The sequence below is a fragment of the Pipistrellus hanaki genome, assembly GCF_964339955.1.
Source record: "Pipistrellus hanaki genome assembly, chromosome: 9".
In the NCBI taxonomy this organism is placed as follows: Eukaryota; Metazoa; Chordata; class Mammalia; order Chiroptera; family Vespertilionidae; genus Pipistrellus; species Pipistrellus hanaki.
Window position 1 is genome coordinate 59,621,873 of NC_140511.1, and position 16,746 is coordinate 59,638,618.

General features: G+C 41.1%; 1 long non-coding RNA gene across 1 annotated transcript; it reads right to left on the bottom strand.

The window, feature by feature from the left end:
- Positions 1-5,652: 5,652 nt before the first annotated feature.
- LOC311627275 lies at positions 5,653-6,248 on the bottom strand. The gene is made up of 3 exons (XR_014795878.1): positions 6,092-6,248; positions 5,972-6,000; positions 5,653-5,744 (listed from the first exon to the last, which is right to left on the bottom strand). It is a non-coding gene; the product is annotated as an uncharacterized lncRNA (long non-coding RNA).
- Positions 6,249-16,746: the final 10,498 nt, after the last annotated feature.

Consider the following 16,746-nt stretch of genomic DNA (forward strand, 5'->3'; position numbering starts at 1 on the left):
CTGTCCATGCAAGTGGTGAGTTGTTTATTTTAGACTATAAAATGATCTTCTTTATCTCTCGGGATGCATTTCTGTCTTCCTATCTACATGTCAGAATGATTGCTTCTACCAGATGTTCCAAAAGGTATCACTGCCTGGGACATCATTGGCTTAAGGTCACTTTTTATATTGTGGCAGGCCGTTCTGGGATGGTGCACATACACTGAGTGGCCAGATTATTATGATCTCTGAATGCATAATAATCTGGACACTCAGTCTATGTGAATGTTTATGTTTATGTTCATGTTTATATTAGAGGCCCAGTGCATGAATTCATGCATGGGTGGGGTCTGGCTAGCCTAGCCAGGGGGAAGGGACATGGATGATTGGCTGGTCTGTCTGCTGGTCAAACTCCTGGTCAAGGGGACAATTTGTTATATAGGATATACAATTTATTATATAAAATATACTCAGAATGGCCAGATTATTATGCATTCAGAGATCATAATAATCTGGCCACTCAATGTAGTTCAAGTTCAAAACCCATGGGAGCTGGGCCTCTCTTCCTTGTCATTGTCCAGGGCTAAGGGAAGATATTTCTTTCTAGTCATCCTCTGGTGATGGCATAGCCATTTAATAGTTCCACCTTTAGAAAGGGGTCTCAGTTCCAGCTCCTCACCTTGAGCAGGCACAGGGCCTCACCTCCCATCCCTTCTCACCGCCCCCACCCCTTCCCCCATGTTCCCATCACAGGGATTGTATTTATTGTGCTAGTAAAAAGAGTTTCCCAGAAGGAGGGCTTTACATTATGTAGTAGCAGCAGAGCTACAAGTTCCATCAATTAGACTTTAGAACTGGGTGTCACTAACACTTTTGTCTTTCGGAGCGGAGATCAGTGGGCTGAAGGCAGGATTTGTGATGGAGACAAGGACAGTGTGTTCCTGTCCTCTGAATCCTACCAACTCCGCACTCGAGGCTGACAATCACCATCACACCCTCATGTTTTATATCCTTTTTATGTTTTTTCTGTCCCTCCCTCTGTTTTTCCATGGAGGCAGAAATCAGGGACAGGAGATGAAGAGGGCAACCAGCGAAAGAACACTGCTGAGGATAATAACAGCACTAGTAACAAGAGCTGACATTTATTGACATTTCAATAAGCCAGCTCCCGAGCCAATGCTTTACAAGTGTTCTCTCACTGAAACCTGCAAATCCTGGCTCTTAGTGTGCTGAGCATTTGCTCAGGTAGGCACACCTGGGAAGCAGTAAGGATTCCTAATCTTAATCATCGAAAGCCAGAGCCTGCAATGGCCTGCATTCCCCCTCAAACATTCCAGTTTGAAAGTTTCAACTCCTACTTTTTACTTAATATCCCATTACTCCCCAGCCCAACACCACCACACACCCAATATCTAGTTACTCTTCTCACTTCTTGTTAAATGGCAAAGCGATATTGTGTAGGATTATTGCTGAAGGTGCTGCAATACACTGCTCAGGTGACACCTTCTCCAGGAGGCTGGTTAGGTGACCCTCCTAAGCGTCCCATAAGCATACCGACCCATAATTATTCCATTCTATGAGTCTCCTAGGGTCTATGAGCTTCCTGAGGGTAGAGACAATTTCTTATTTTTTAAAAATATATTTTATTGATTTCTTACAGAGAGGGATAGTTAGAAACATCGATGAGAATCATTGATCAGCTGCCTCTTGCACACCCCCTACTGGGGGATGTGCCCGCAACTAAGGTACATGCCCTTGACCAGAATCGAACCTGGGACCTTTCAGTCCGAAAGCTAATGCTCTATCCACTGAGCCAAACCGGTTTCGGCCTTATTTCTTTTTGTATATCAAGCACACAGCACAAATCCTGGCACATAGGAGACACTTGGTAAACATTTGATGAATGAATAGATGAATGAATGAATGAATGAATGAATGAATGAATAAGTTAATTAATGGAAGCTTGAATTAATGAATTAATGAATGGAAACTGTCTTTCATGAAGATCATGGTCTCAGTTGAATATATTTCCAAGACTAGAGATGTTCTTTTATTATTCTTATAAAATACTAATTCATTCTACGTTTGTCTAAAAACATGCAGCAATCTCTCTGAAGATGCATATTTCTCTGATTTGTGTGTACATCTGTTTCAAAATTACATCTGTTTGTCATAGGACAAACATAGCTGCACCTAGGGTCCTCTGGCCTCACTCAGCTCAGTGTTTTCCTGGGTCTGGGAGGCCTGCTACCGCATGGCTTCCATGTAATTGCGTGTCCCCCATCAGGTTATGAGGAACATTCCGTTCTGCCCTGTGCCCAAGCATTGCTCTCCCCTGTTGTGGCAGCATGACAACCAGATGTTGCTGCCTCTGTTGGTGGCCTTGCTGGGAGTCCCTGTGAATTTTTGCAAACTGGTACATTTATCCTGAAAGTAGCATTTTGTTGTCTTTTTATTCTCTTTGTGTCAGAAGGAAACTTTTGTGGGGATGTCCTTTAAAAAAAAGGGGGGGGGGGGGACAAATCCCGGTACAGGTTTAAACCCGTCTGTCCAAGGCTAACACTGGAGCAATGCTGTTTCCTACTCATTAAGGAGATGGACCGACCATTTTGCTTTCTCAGAAATAACAGCAAGATGTTTCAGTCACCCAACTCCTATTAAACCATGCCATGTGTCACGCACCAAAGAGTTGCTAGAATTATTTCTCTCCAGAAAAAAAAAAAAAAATTTAAAAAATAGAAACCACATATACTCAGGAACACGGTTGCTTTTAAGTAAGCCCAGATGGGATGCGTTAGTATCCCTCCTCTCACTCTACAATAAATCCTTGTAACTAAATAACAAGTACTCATTATTTTTGTGCATTTTGGCATGCAGATGCCAGAAAAAGCTTTTCTAAGCGTGGAAAAGTGAGAGGTAAGAGCTGAGAGGACAGAGATGAGCAAAGTGGTCGTTTTTTCATACTTTGGTGAAGTAGAAAGGTTATTTTCAAGGTGGACACAACAGGGCTTGTCTGGGAATCTCATTGATCTTACGCTTCTACCCTGTTGGTTGATCAGAGAAAAGGAGGCTGCACGGTTAAGAGCCTCAGTGAGACAGACCCTGGTTTGAACCCCATCTCTGCAATGTAGAGGCTGTGTGATGCCAGGCAAATTGCCTAGCCTCTCTGAACTTCAGTGTGCTCATCTGTAAAATGAGAATCATTCTTCCTATATCACAGGGTTGTTATAAAAATGGAATGAGAAGTCTGTTAGGTCCTAGGTACATTATCTGAAACACAGTAACCACAATTAATAAACCCATGCAGTAAGAGCTGCTGTTATTATCGTTTATGGAAAACAGAACTGGTCCCATATAATGAGTGATGCATAATATGAACTGGTGCCAAGGGGCCCCAGACCAAACCAGTCTCTCATCCATGATCTTATCATGAAACCCATCCCTCCCCACCAAAAAGCCACTACCTGAGGGCCATCTAGAGTCCTGCTTGTCTGGATTAAGGAACTATGATGCTGAGGCAGGCGGATAAAGCGAGAGCTACCTTGCACATTATCAAGGATTTGTTAAGGGGACCAAAACCCATTAACAGTCAGAGTCACATTGGATAAAGTCATCTGCTGAGAAAATCAGACAGAGAGCAGGTAAGTTTTGATGAGGGAAAAGGGCAAGGAGGAGGTAATGAATGGTCCAAGGCAGTGGTCAACAAACTTCGGCTCACGAGCCACATGCGGCTCTCTGGCCCCTTGAGTGTGGCTCTTCCACACAATACCACGTGTGGGGGCGCAAGTACAGTGCGATTGAAACTTCATGGCCAATGCACAGAAGTCAGTTTTCAGCTCTCAAAAGAAATTTCAATCGCTGTACTGTTGATATTTGGCTCTGTTGACTGATGAGTTTGCCGACCACTGGTCCAAGGCGTAGCATGATATTATCAAAGGGAAGCCTTGGAGAACACATCACCCAGGGAGCATACACTAGGGAAGGAAGAATGACTCTGAAAGGGGACTAGGGGAGAAAGACTTAAGTCCAACTACGCCAGTTTTAAAATTTTGCTTTGGGTGAGAAGGAAAGAGAGGATAAATATTTTGGGAATTGGAGCCATTTCTAAGATTCCTCTGGAATGACCTAGCTGTGCAAAAATTCATGAGTAATCATGCCTCCTCATCCTGAATTTCATTTTAGGCTTAAGTCAGGCTGCACACAAGGAAGAAATGCAGGAAATAGTAAGCCCCGGGAATGAAGCAGAATAAAATCCCTTAAGCTGCGGCTTCCTGACCCCAGCAGCTTCCGGAAGTGCAGCTCTGGACCTCGCCCCGGCTTACTCCTCATGTCAGGAGTTGAAGGCTACTGTGTTGCGTGAGGAACTGCCAAGTCCCAGGCCTGAACACGTTGGCCAACAATATGTGTGTGTCCATATTCTATTCAAGACCAAGGATTGCCCCCGTGAGTAAAACTGGGCGAGGGAGCAACAGCCACAGAGAGACAGGAAAGGCCTCCCAGCTGATCCAAGGATAGAATGCAATGTAGTAAGATCCCCAAAAGTCGCTAAAAGTGGCCAGAAATTTTAATTTTTAATACAGAAATTTTAAATACAGAAATTCATGTATTAAAGTGGAGATTAGCCCGAACAGTGTGCTCAGTGGTTGAGCATCGACCTATGAATGAGGAGGCGAGGGTTTGATTCCTGGTCAGGACACATGCCCAGGTTGCGGGCTCAATCCACAGTGTGGGTTGTGCAGAAGGCAGCCAATCAGTGACTCTCTCTCATCATTGATTTCTATCTCTCTTTCTATCTCCCTTCTCTGAAATCACTAACACATACATACACACACACACACACACACACACACACACACACACACTAAGAAAAAGGAGATTGGACTCGAGTTTAAAGTTCACTTCCAATTTTCCAGTCCTGTAAAATAGAAGGTGTGACCTATATATATATAAAAAACTTGTAAGGATACCCAAGAAAACAGAAATAGTAGAAATAATAGCAATCCAAAACAATATACAATGAGCCAAGGGAAAGGTCTAAAAAACTCAGTATGGAAATTCCAAAAAGCAGTTCTCCTGAGAATATTCAAGAAATTTCTTCACACCTGAACAAAATAACCCTTTGTAGAAGTAGTCATTAGGCTGAATGCCTGGCACTGAGTATGGAGACCAAGTACACAGGTGGTTTGGAGCCAGAGGAACTGGTACACAAAACTCTCATGCAGTCCCCACCAAGTTCCTGCTCAAATGCAGTTACAGAGCATAATACTTGCCATTAAAGACAAACCAAACAAAAAACTAAAACCTGGTTAGCATGGCTCAGTGGTTGAGAATTGACCTGTGAACCAGGAGGTCACAGTTCAATTCTCAGTCAGGGCACATGCCCAGGTTACCAGCTTGATCCCCGGGTGCACCCCTCACTCTTCCTCTCTGAAATCAATAAAAATAAATATCTTTAAATGACCATAAACAAACAGTTGCTTTCCCATCTCATACCAAAAAATAAATAAATAAATAAAAATCAGATTGGCTTGAATTCTGCTCTCTGCATTTGTACACACTGTGGATCTTTTCTCAATATTCTGTTTGCAATAAATTAGAATTCAAAGTCATGGCATACCAAAGTTAATTGTTAATTCAGAAGCTAGAATCTGCGACCTCATGATTTCCCATGGGCTTGAAATTCTTATTTATTCATTCGTTTCTGACAGTGTCTGAGGATCAGATCAGAAATGTATTCTTTGTCCCACCAACTATGTATGCATCAGCTGGAAACAAGAAAGAGAGATAAAAATTGACTAGGGTCTTGCTACTGTTGTGGTCCAAACCCAGCCTTAAAAGCATCACCAGCTCCTCCCATCCCCACCCCCACCCATCCCAACTCCACCCCAGAATCTGCAGAATCCGAATCTGCATTGTAACAAGATCCCAGAGATGGTAGTAGGTACCTAAACATTCCAGTCCTAAACCAAGGAACCAGGATTCTGTTGCTCACCTTCTGACCTTCACCAGAAACAGCAGCCTCTGGAAAGCAAAACAGAGAAAATTATGGCCATGGTCATCATTCCTGGGATCCTCCCATCAAGTGTTTGTATTGTTTGAGAAAATTTCCTACCGCGCACTGGGACTGGCCAGGCTTATCCTGGGCCACCAGAGCCTCCGGCATGTTTTGACCCAAATCAGCTGATTAGTCTCGGTTCGTTATTAGACTTCGGGGGAAAGGAGGGGAAAGACTTCAACAAGTGGCCAACAAGGAAAGGCAGCTGTTTCTTGTAAAGGCAATGACCGAGCCTAGCGGGGCTCCATCCTGTAGAACAGGGGTCTTCAAACTACGGCCCGCGGGCCACATGCAGCCCCCAGGGGAGTCTGATCCGGCCCGCCAGGTTTTTTGGGCAGTGAGCGCAGCCAAGGTGTTACAGTAGGGATTAATAGTTCATATAGTCCGGCCCTCCAGCTCTCTGAGGGACCGTGATCTGGCCCCCACTTTAAAAAGTTTGAGGACCCCTGCTGTAGAACCTGCAGCCTCTCAGTCAGCAGAGAAATCCCTTCCTGGGAAACCAAGGCCACTTCCCGGATGCCAGGGGCTTCGGTGAGCCCGTGAATGTGACAACAGGGCAACTTGAGGAGCGCACAGGCGTGAGACATACACAAAACCAAACTGAAGTATTTCCCAGAGTACTTCCTCCACGCAAAAAGGCCACTGATGGTGGCAGGAAAGGCCACTGATCTTATAACAGCTTTTTTGGGGGGGTGGGGGGACACCCCTTTAAATAAGTCACAGAATGCCCCCGTTTTTTAAAAGTAAATCTGAGGAGGACGGGTTTGTGGGAGCATATCTTAGAATCGAGAGAATTTGGCAGAACAGTGCTCGGCCATGTCATTGACCGGTTTTGTTCATGGCTCTTAACAATTAAGTGCTTGCCTGGCTCCCTGCAAATGTATGGGGAAAAGGGGCGGTCACTGTTTTCTGCAGGAATGAAATACAACCGAAGGGCCCCAAAGAAGAGAAATGCCAAGACATCACCTTCTCCAACTAAATGTGGATTGGAAATCAAATAAATCTAAGAGTTTTGTGCTCCTGCAAAACTTTGACTTTCATGATCTGGGGCCTGATTCTGGTCACCTCGAGACCATCTGACCAGGGGTATATATTGTATGTTGGGGTAGGACCGGGTAGTGGTCAGCAGGAGAGAAACTGAGATCCTAAACTCCTAGTGAGTCCTCGAAATTCTGACTCCCTAAGGTGCGAAGCTGGTGACTTTCACTCTCTCCTTCCTCCTCCCTCACCCCATTCTGAGTGTCCGGTGCAACAGCCAAGCTCTTTTCCATGGGTGAGAGACTCCTCTCGCTCTCGCCCTAACATGAGGAAGGCACCGCAGTTAAGAACTGAGAGAGTGCCATCAGGAAGTCCAAAGTAAGAGTTCCGAGTGCATGCCAAGGTTAGACAATGGACTTCCCATCCTGCGAAGCCTCAAACAATCATCGCCATGTGTCATAAAATTTACAACAAGCCACTTTTGCTAATGGAAAAGTACTTTCTTTCTGAGGCCTTCTGGAAAGTTGTCTACTTTTTTTCCCCTCTTTTAAATGGATTCTAAATACTAGGATTTCCCACAAACTAAATTTATCACCAAGAAAGTCAGAAGGATGGATCCCATTGGTTAATGGGTGGAAAAACCTGTAACACAAGGAACTGTGTTCATACTTGCTTTTAAAGACCTGCATGTGATTTAAAAAAAAAAAAAAAGAAAAGAAAAGAAAAGAAAAGAAAAGAAAGAAAGAAAGAAAGAAAGAAAGAAAGAAAGAAAGAAAGAAAGAAAGAAAATAAATAATACTCTAAGTGGATATTTATAAAAAGCAAACATTTTTTGAAGAATTTCCCATAGAGGCCTCAAGCTTCCAAGGAGGCGCATCACTTGCTTATCTTTCCCCTGAATCCTAAAGCTCCCTCTAGTGACCAAGACACCGGTGACAGGTACACATAGTAGACATTGTCCAAAGCCTCTTGCTTCTAGGGAGCCCCTTGAGTTTCTACAGCACTTTCACATACATCTGCTCATTTAGCAAGAGAACAGTAGGAAGGAAAAGGATCCTTTCCCCCATTTAACAGAGAAGCAAACTGAGGCTTAGACGGGGCCGACACTTGCACGCGGCTGGCAGTAAGGGAACAGAAATGGAGGCCAGGTCTCCCGTGCTGTCCTGCCTCATGTTCTGTGACAATCACGTAGAGCAACCCATGAATGTTCTCATGGGAAGCACTCATGAAGCACGTGTGAGGGATTTGCAGAAGTGCTCCTTGATGTTGGGGGTCCCTTGGAGAATCAAATGAGAAGGACGGGCCCATACCTACACATCTTCCCCTACAACCTCAGAACACCCGTGGATCCCCTGAAGTGTCACCTGACCCTCTTGGGCTCTAAGAACCCCAAGTGAAGAATGTGTCGACACCTACTAGATATAATCTTGAGATATCAAGAACTCAAGGAGATGAACTTTGAAGCTGTGTGACCAGCCTTTTTAAAAAAAAATATTTTTCATTGATTTTTTACAGAGAGGAAGAGAGAGGGATAGAGACCCAGAAACATCGACGAGAGAGAAACATCAACTAGCTGCCTCCTGCACACCCCCTACCAGGGATGTGCCTGCAGCCAAGGTACATGTCCTTGACCGGAATTGAACCTGGGACCCCTCAGTCCGAAGGCTGACACTCCATCCACTGAGCCAAACCGGTTTCGGCAGTGACCAGCCTTTTTAACCTGCATGAGGAATCAAAACTCTGAATCTCCTTTAAGAAATCAAATCATATTTGCGAGAAGTTGAGCTTGGGCGTTTGTTTGCATTTTCTATAGATGTATGCATAAACAAAGCAATGTGTTAGCAGGGCCTAAGAGGAGTGTGCGTGGGAGTTTGAACAACAGACACATTGTCTCGGTTTTCTCCGGTATAAGAGATTAAAGGAATGATCATAGCTTCACACGTACTGCATGCATATGTTTGTGTGATAATTATGCTTTACAATTGGTTCTGGTTTCCCCATTAATGCCAAAGATTCTTTTTTACAATGTGATAAACCCTTTTGGCTCCAGCATACCAGTTCCACACATTCCTTGGTCTTTTTATGCTTAATGATGGAGTTTTAAAAGCTATACTTTGTCAAACTTTGGGGTGTGCATGTGTGAGTGTGTATTAGGGCCATGAATAGGGTTGGGGATACAAGAGAGGACAAGAGAATATGGTGCTTAATGGACTGACTATATATATGTGTATATATATATATATATATGTATACATATATACATATATATGTTTGTGTATGTGTATTTGTATATAGATAGATAGGTAGATAGATAGATATAGATAGATATAGATAGATATATAGATATATAGATATATAGATATTTTTTCTCCCCCCGAGTGGAAGGGAGATGAAGAGATAGAAATATCAGTAATGAGAGAGAATCATTGATCGGCTGCCTCCTGCACACCCCATCCTGGGGATCGAAGCCGCAACCTGGGCATGTGCCCTGACCACAAAATGGAACCGTGACCTCTGAGTTCATAGGTCGACGCTCAACCACTGAGCCACGCCAGTCATGCCTGACTATATTTCAAAAGTAAACTCACATGGCAACCATTCATAGTAAAAAAACAAACAAACATAGATAATAAATGTGCAAAAGAAAAACAGCCCCAAATATAATTTTAGGATTCTCACTAAGTTCATTTCAGTAACAAGAAAACCTGGTTACACATAAACATGTGGATACATGTCTAGATATGATTGTCTATGACTCTTCATACTTTGCCTAAGTATGCTCATTTGGCCCCCAAAAGTAACAGCAACTGTTTAATGAATATCATGCATCAAGCTTGATTTGCCAAAAGTTAGTTTATTCCTTTTTTATTTCACTCTGATGCAAAGGCTTGCATCACCCTAAATGAGCCCCATGAACCTGGTATTCTTTTACACTCTTGTCCTCCAATATTTATTAATAAAGTCATCATGAGAAGGAGGAATTACTATTATTCTGATATTTTTCAAACATTTCCCTTTCCCTAGGTACCAATAATATAATTATTATCAGTGCCTATTATTTGTCAAGGGTTATGCCAAATACTTTGAAACCCAGTTTTACTCTTAACTAGCAAGTTAGCTTCTCTACACTAATATTATCTTGAGAATAAAAAATGGAGATAATGAAAGCACCTAAATAATGGACTTGTGGTAAAAATTAAATGAATATGGTGCTGAGAATAATGTCTGGTACATAGTAAGCACTTAATAAATTTCAATTATCATTATTATTTACTATTATTAAAAAATTTGTTAATCTTCATTAACAAATTCCCTTTGAGTGGAATTATAATCCCATTTTGACAAATGAGGACCTTGAGATTCAGAGGCAAAGAAATGTGTTCAACATTGCTCAGCAGCTAAGCATCAGAGCTTGAATGTTAATCTTCATCCGAGGATATTTTCCCATTTTTAGAGAGAGTGGAAAGGAGGGGGAGAAACAGAAACATTGATGTGAGAGAGACAGATTGATTGGTTTGGCTCCTACACTCGGGGCCAGGATTGAGCCTGCAACTGAGGTATGTACCCTTAGCCAGAATTGAACCTGGGTCTCTTCAGTTCATTGACTGACACTGAACAAAACTGGCTAGGGCTATTCACTATTATTTAAATTAATACTCAAAATCACCTTTTGAGTGGAAATTATAATCCCATTTTACAAATGAGGACCTTGAGATTCAGGGGCAAAGAAATGTGCTCAACCTTGCTCAGCAGCTAAGCATCAGAGCAGGGGTCTTCAAACTACGGCCCACGGGCCACATGCGGCCCGCCAGGTTTTTTGGGCAGTGAGCGCAGCCAAGGTGTTACAGTAGGAATTAGTAGTTCATATAGTCCGGCCCTCCAGCTCTCTGAGGGACCGTGATCTGGCCCCCACTTTAAAAAGTTTGAGGACCCCTGCATCAGAGCTTGAATGTGAACCCATTTCCACATGTTTTTGCACCCAGGCTCCACACGATGCTACACTGCCTCTTCCATCGAATAACTCTTCATTCTTACCTTAGACCAGAGTGGTCTTAACCCGCCTTTCCTCACCTATAAAATGCGGATAATGACAGTGCCTACTTCCCAGGGTTGACAGAGCAAGCACTCCACAAATGTGACTCTGATGCTTCTCCTAGGAATGAAAGTAAAGGCTACCCTGAGACTGTCTAGGCAAGTTAAGAAAAAAGGAAAAATGTGACTGGCCACACAATGAAGTGACGGCCAATGTCAACCTCATCTTCTACCCAGTGGCATGACCATCACACCAAAGGTCTGTTTAATCTGTTTAACATTTTATTTCTAACTTTCTCTTTGAACCTCTCTTGGAAGCACCCTAACATCTTTATGTAAGAATAACAGTCCTAAACCACCTGAAATAACAACAGTGGGGATTTTTAAAAGGGGATCTGTTTGTTCTGGAATACCATAAAAGAGGCCCGCTAATTCAGCAGATTACTAGCTTCAAAGCAGTTCAACTTGACCAACTTGGAAGCCAAAACAGTCCTCACGGTCAGCATACAAATGGGAATTTAACAACCGGCCTGACAAGTGCATTCTAAACGCTGTATGTGAGAGGAGAGAGAGTGACGGCTGGCTGTGTTTCGGTGGGAGTCGAGTTTGTGATTGCTAACTTGTTATTTCAACAGCCATAGTTAATACTTACATTGTCCGGTCTGGCATTAGTTGTTACTCCCAGTTGAATTCTTTTTCTTTTTTTTTGCCCTGAAACATGACTTTGTCTTTCTCCTCCTAAATAGCTAAGTATTTCAAATGACATTCTATAATTCAGAGGACGGAACAGGGCATCCTTCAAAAATAGGCATGTCAAAACTAAAACTTGTAAAAACAAAATCTAAACTCCTTCAAGGAATTAAGCATCAAATCTTTCATCAGAGGATTGCTTATCATATGTGGTAGCATCAGCTCTTGATTATACACATTACTGGAGAGGACCAATGACCCAGATAATCCAAAAATCATTTATTTGATTTTGAAATGTGTTTTTATTTACATTTGATCCTGGATCTACCTGGAGTCCTTAGGAGTGGAAATAGAAACAAAATAATGAGCTCACGCTATTTGACTCAAAGAAAAAGCAGCCCCAATTCTCAACCTTGAACTTGTCCCAGCTCTATCTGCTTTCAGTTCAACCGAGTTAAGATTTCATTTGCCAGACTACCAGCCTAAGTAGACATTTCCCTTTTTCAGCCTGCAATGTTTGTGGCTTATTATCTTCCATTAAGTGGGAGAGAAAATTAGGTTTGGGAGTGGAAAATCCTGTCTTTCTAGTGCTAATAGGGCTACACAATATATGAAGAAAAAAAAAAAACAAAAAACAAAAAACATCTTGGGCCTGGCTGGTGTGGTTCAATGGTTGAGCATCGACCCATGAACCAGGATGTCATGGTTTGATTCCCAGTCAGGTCACATGCCCAGGTTTTGGGCTTAACCCCAAATAGAGGGTGTGGAGGAGGCAGCCAATCAATGATTCTCTCTCATCATTGATATATCTATCTCTCTTCCTTCCCCTCTCTGAAATCAATTAAAAATATTACTTAAAAAACACTTATTGGATGATCTTAACATTTTCCTCTTCACATGAGCTGGCTCTAGTGAGGGTTAGATGTGAGGGTGTGAGAAAGCTCCCAGCCTAGTCCTCGGCGCCTATTGAGTCCTATATAAATAATGGCTCCATTTTATTAGCTTCTGTCTAACCTCATGGTGAATTATCAATCTATACAGAATTAAATGTAACCTCATAAGAAAATATATAGCAAGTATTGTATCTTTGCAGAAGGAGTGAATAAACCTTTGCTCCACACTGAATCAGGGCCTACATAAGTGGTATGTTTAAGTGTAAAATGTCAAAAGGTCAAGAGGGAGAAAAATGTGATAATGCAGGTAAAAAAAAACACAGCTAGAAAACTCCTGATTTTTCTAACAGAGAGCCCTTGCTCAATTGCTTACATTTATTCCCTCTTAGTATCTATAAATTTAACAGACTTGATTCATTTCAATTGCTTGCCACCAGTAAGCATTGTCCTGTGTCACTTTTGTTTGGTGATCGTTCATTATACTGCTTGGATTACTTATTAATGGCTTGTTTATTTAACTCCCGGGACACAAATAATGTCTGCATTATCTGAGTGTAATACCTTGAAAAACCTCTGTTCAGCATGTTCCAGAACTTGCTCACAATAGCAATAAATGACACTGGATTTTTAAAAATATCAGTAAACACTAACTAGAACTTGGAGGGTGTCATTCAGTAATTATTTTTCAAGTGCATTTCCAGCTTCTGAAAGACAGAGTAGCATTTCATTATCTAATTATGCCCTAGAAGTACCTTGATAGACAGTGCTATTTTGCAATGATTTTATTGTTGTTTTTTAATTTATTTTTTTATTAATTTCAGAGAGGAAAAGAAATATCAATGAAAGAAAATCCTCAACTGGCTACCTCCTGCATGCCCCCTACTGGTGATGGAACTCTCCACTCAGGCATGTACCCTGACCAGGAATCAAATGGTGACTTCCTGATTCATAGGGCAATGCTCAACCACTGAGCCACACTGGCCGGGCATGATTTTATTGTTTCACCTAAGTAATCCTCAGGTTGGGATTTGTGAAATTCCTAGGATTTTAATTCCATGCCCTTAAAACCATGAAGTATCAGTGACATGCATTTGTAGTCTCATGTCAAAAAATAATAACAATAATCTTCCTAAATATCACACTGAAATTATCATTCTGTATTACACAATTTCATTGTTTACTGTCCTCAAATACCAAACTAAAGTTGAACTTTCGATCTACCTGAGTTACTCCAAGTGAAGGTATTGACTTCTCAACCCCTGTGGTTCTCAAAATTTAGGGTACGAAGACTCCAGGAGAGCCTTGTACTCTCCACCATCAGACTGAGTTAGTGTACAGATTCAGGAGTGAGGTTCAAGGATCTCCATTTTCAGCCAGTTCTGATGCAGCTGGTTTGCAACACACATTTTTGGAAATCACCAACTTATACTATGATTTGATTGAAAAAATTTAGTTGCCATAACTTAATAAGTATTACTAAAAAAAATGAATTTGAACACTTTCAAACTTGCTCAACTGAATAATCCTGAGAAGTTAAGTCTACTTAAAGGGGCATTTTTTTTTTTTTTGGTGGGGGGTTTGGTGAGCCACTAGTTTAAATATTGGTTGCATGCTTATTACATATGCTCTGCACTGAAGCATACAAAAAATAAACAACTAGATTTTGTTCAGCAGGGCTTTATAATCTAGTTAGGGCAGCAATATACAACCATAAAGAAGTTGAGTCAAATTACCTCGAGTGAATGATTAAATGGCAAATAAGGGGAAATCAAAGAGGGTACTGACAGGGACTGAAGTGGGAGTGGGGGGGGGCAGAGCCTTCCCCGGAGTGCAGGGCAGGAGCAGGGAGGTAAGACAGACCCTGAGGCGGGTTAAAGAAAGCCAGAGTGACTACACCTCTGCACGATCATATTTTGGAACTGCCAGAATCACATGACACCTCTGCTATGCATATTTTGCCTCCGAGTTCAGAGATGCCAACTATAATTAAAACCACATGCATATTTAAAGTCCCTGCTTACTACAAAAGGGGAAAAGCTCCACTTTTAGTTCTTCTCAAACTGTTCAATATTTTAAAGCCAAGAATAAAAGAAAATAAAAACAACCTTCAGCCACAATCAATAGTTATTGGAGAATGACCAAAATTGAAGGGAAAAAAGGCCAAGGAAATTTAGCACAGAGGTACATTTTTAGAAAAATGAAGAAAATTTTTAATTAAATTAGTTTGAGTTCTGTGCTGGAAGAAAGAGCAGAAATGGAATGGAAATGGATATGCACAACCCCATTACACAGACCAGAAAATGAAAATGCAAAAGCTAATGAGGGCAGGATGAGAAAGCAAGTAAGTAACGCAGGCCAGGGTGGGAGGCAGTATAAGAATTGTGGCTGAAACAACCATAATGTCCACAGAAAAGATGAAAATTATGATATTCATGCAAACAAAACCTTGTACATGAATGCTCATAGCAGCACATTCAAATGATAGAAATAACTGGCCCACATAATTTGACTACATAAATAAAATGTGGCATACCATAAAATGGAATATTATTCAGCCATGAAAAGGAAAGATTAATGCTACAACATTAATCAATCTTGAAAACATTATGCTAAGTGAAAGAAGCCAGACATAAAAGGCCATATTTGTATGATCCCATTTATATAAAACATCCAGAATAGGTAAAATCAAAGAGACAGCCTGGTTGGTGTGGCTCAGTGGTTGAGAGTAGAGGTATGGACTAGGAGGTCATGGTTCAATTCCTGGTCAGGGGACATGTCCGGTTGTGAGCTCGATCCCCAGTGTGGGGTGTGTAGGAGTCAGCTGATCAATGATTCTTTCTCATCATTAATGTTTCTGTCTCTCTCTCTCCCTCTCCCTTCCTCTCTGAAATCAATGAAAATATTTATTTTTTAAAAAATAAATAAAATTAAAGAGAGAGAAAACCATGGTTGCCAGAAGCTGGGGGAACAGAGAATGGGGAGTAACTGCTTAACTGGAATAGTTTTTTCTCTTGAAGTGGTGAAAAGTTCTGGAACTAGACAGAGGTGGTGGTCGTTGCAAAACCTGTGACTATATCGTATGCCACTGAACTGTTCACTTTACAATGGTAATTTTGTTCTATGTGAATTTCACCTCAATTATTAAAAATCTAGATACAATAACAAAGGAACTGTGGCAAGCTGGAAGGGGCACACCTTATAAATGGGATCTACCATCCCATCTTTGCCAGGTGTTGCCATGTCAGAACTTAGTGTTTGAGAGAGAATGGGAACTCGGGTTTTTATATAAAAACTCACTATTTTAAATATTGGCAACTAATTCAAAAAATTCAAAATTGTGCTGGTCAATGAAAAACTTGCCCCAGGCTAAAGACAGCCCATAGACCACCAATACGTAAATTCTGGCAAAGCCCATGTTAATTTAAATAAGAATATTTTAATATTCTATAAGCTCAGTATATTGTTTCATGATTTCAAATTCTTAGAGATATTTTAGTAAAAATTTCATTTTACCTGAATATACATACAAACATATACTAAATATATGTTAAATATAAAGTTACATATGGATATAAATTTTAATAGACAACACTACCACATAAAAAAAATAGTTGGGTTTTGTTTGTTTTTTTTTGTCTGCAATGACCATTACACCCCATGACCCATGACATCAGAGTTCTCTTTCATGACCTAATTTGAAATTATATCATTTTCTCTATGATATTCTGTTGGGAACACTCCAAACATGAGTTCTTCTCTGCTCAGTAAAGCATTATGCTCAATGAAAGACAGGTGTCCACGCATATTCTTGACCTAAGTTGCCTTAGCCTTGATCACTTTTCAATAAAACTTTACTGTAGTTTAAGACCTGTAAATAAAGTGGAATAAAGCCCCTACTTTAAGTAAATGCCAGGCACTTACAATTATGATTAAATGCTCTCCTATCAAATGGCAAGTTATGTTAAAATAGAATAACAAAATATCCAATATTTATTTATTTTTAATATATTTTTATTGATTTCAGAGAGGGAAAGAGAAAGATAGCAACAATGATGAGAATCATTGATTGACCTGACTCCTACATGTTCCACACTGGAGATTGAGCCTATAAGCTGGGCA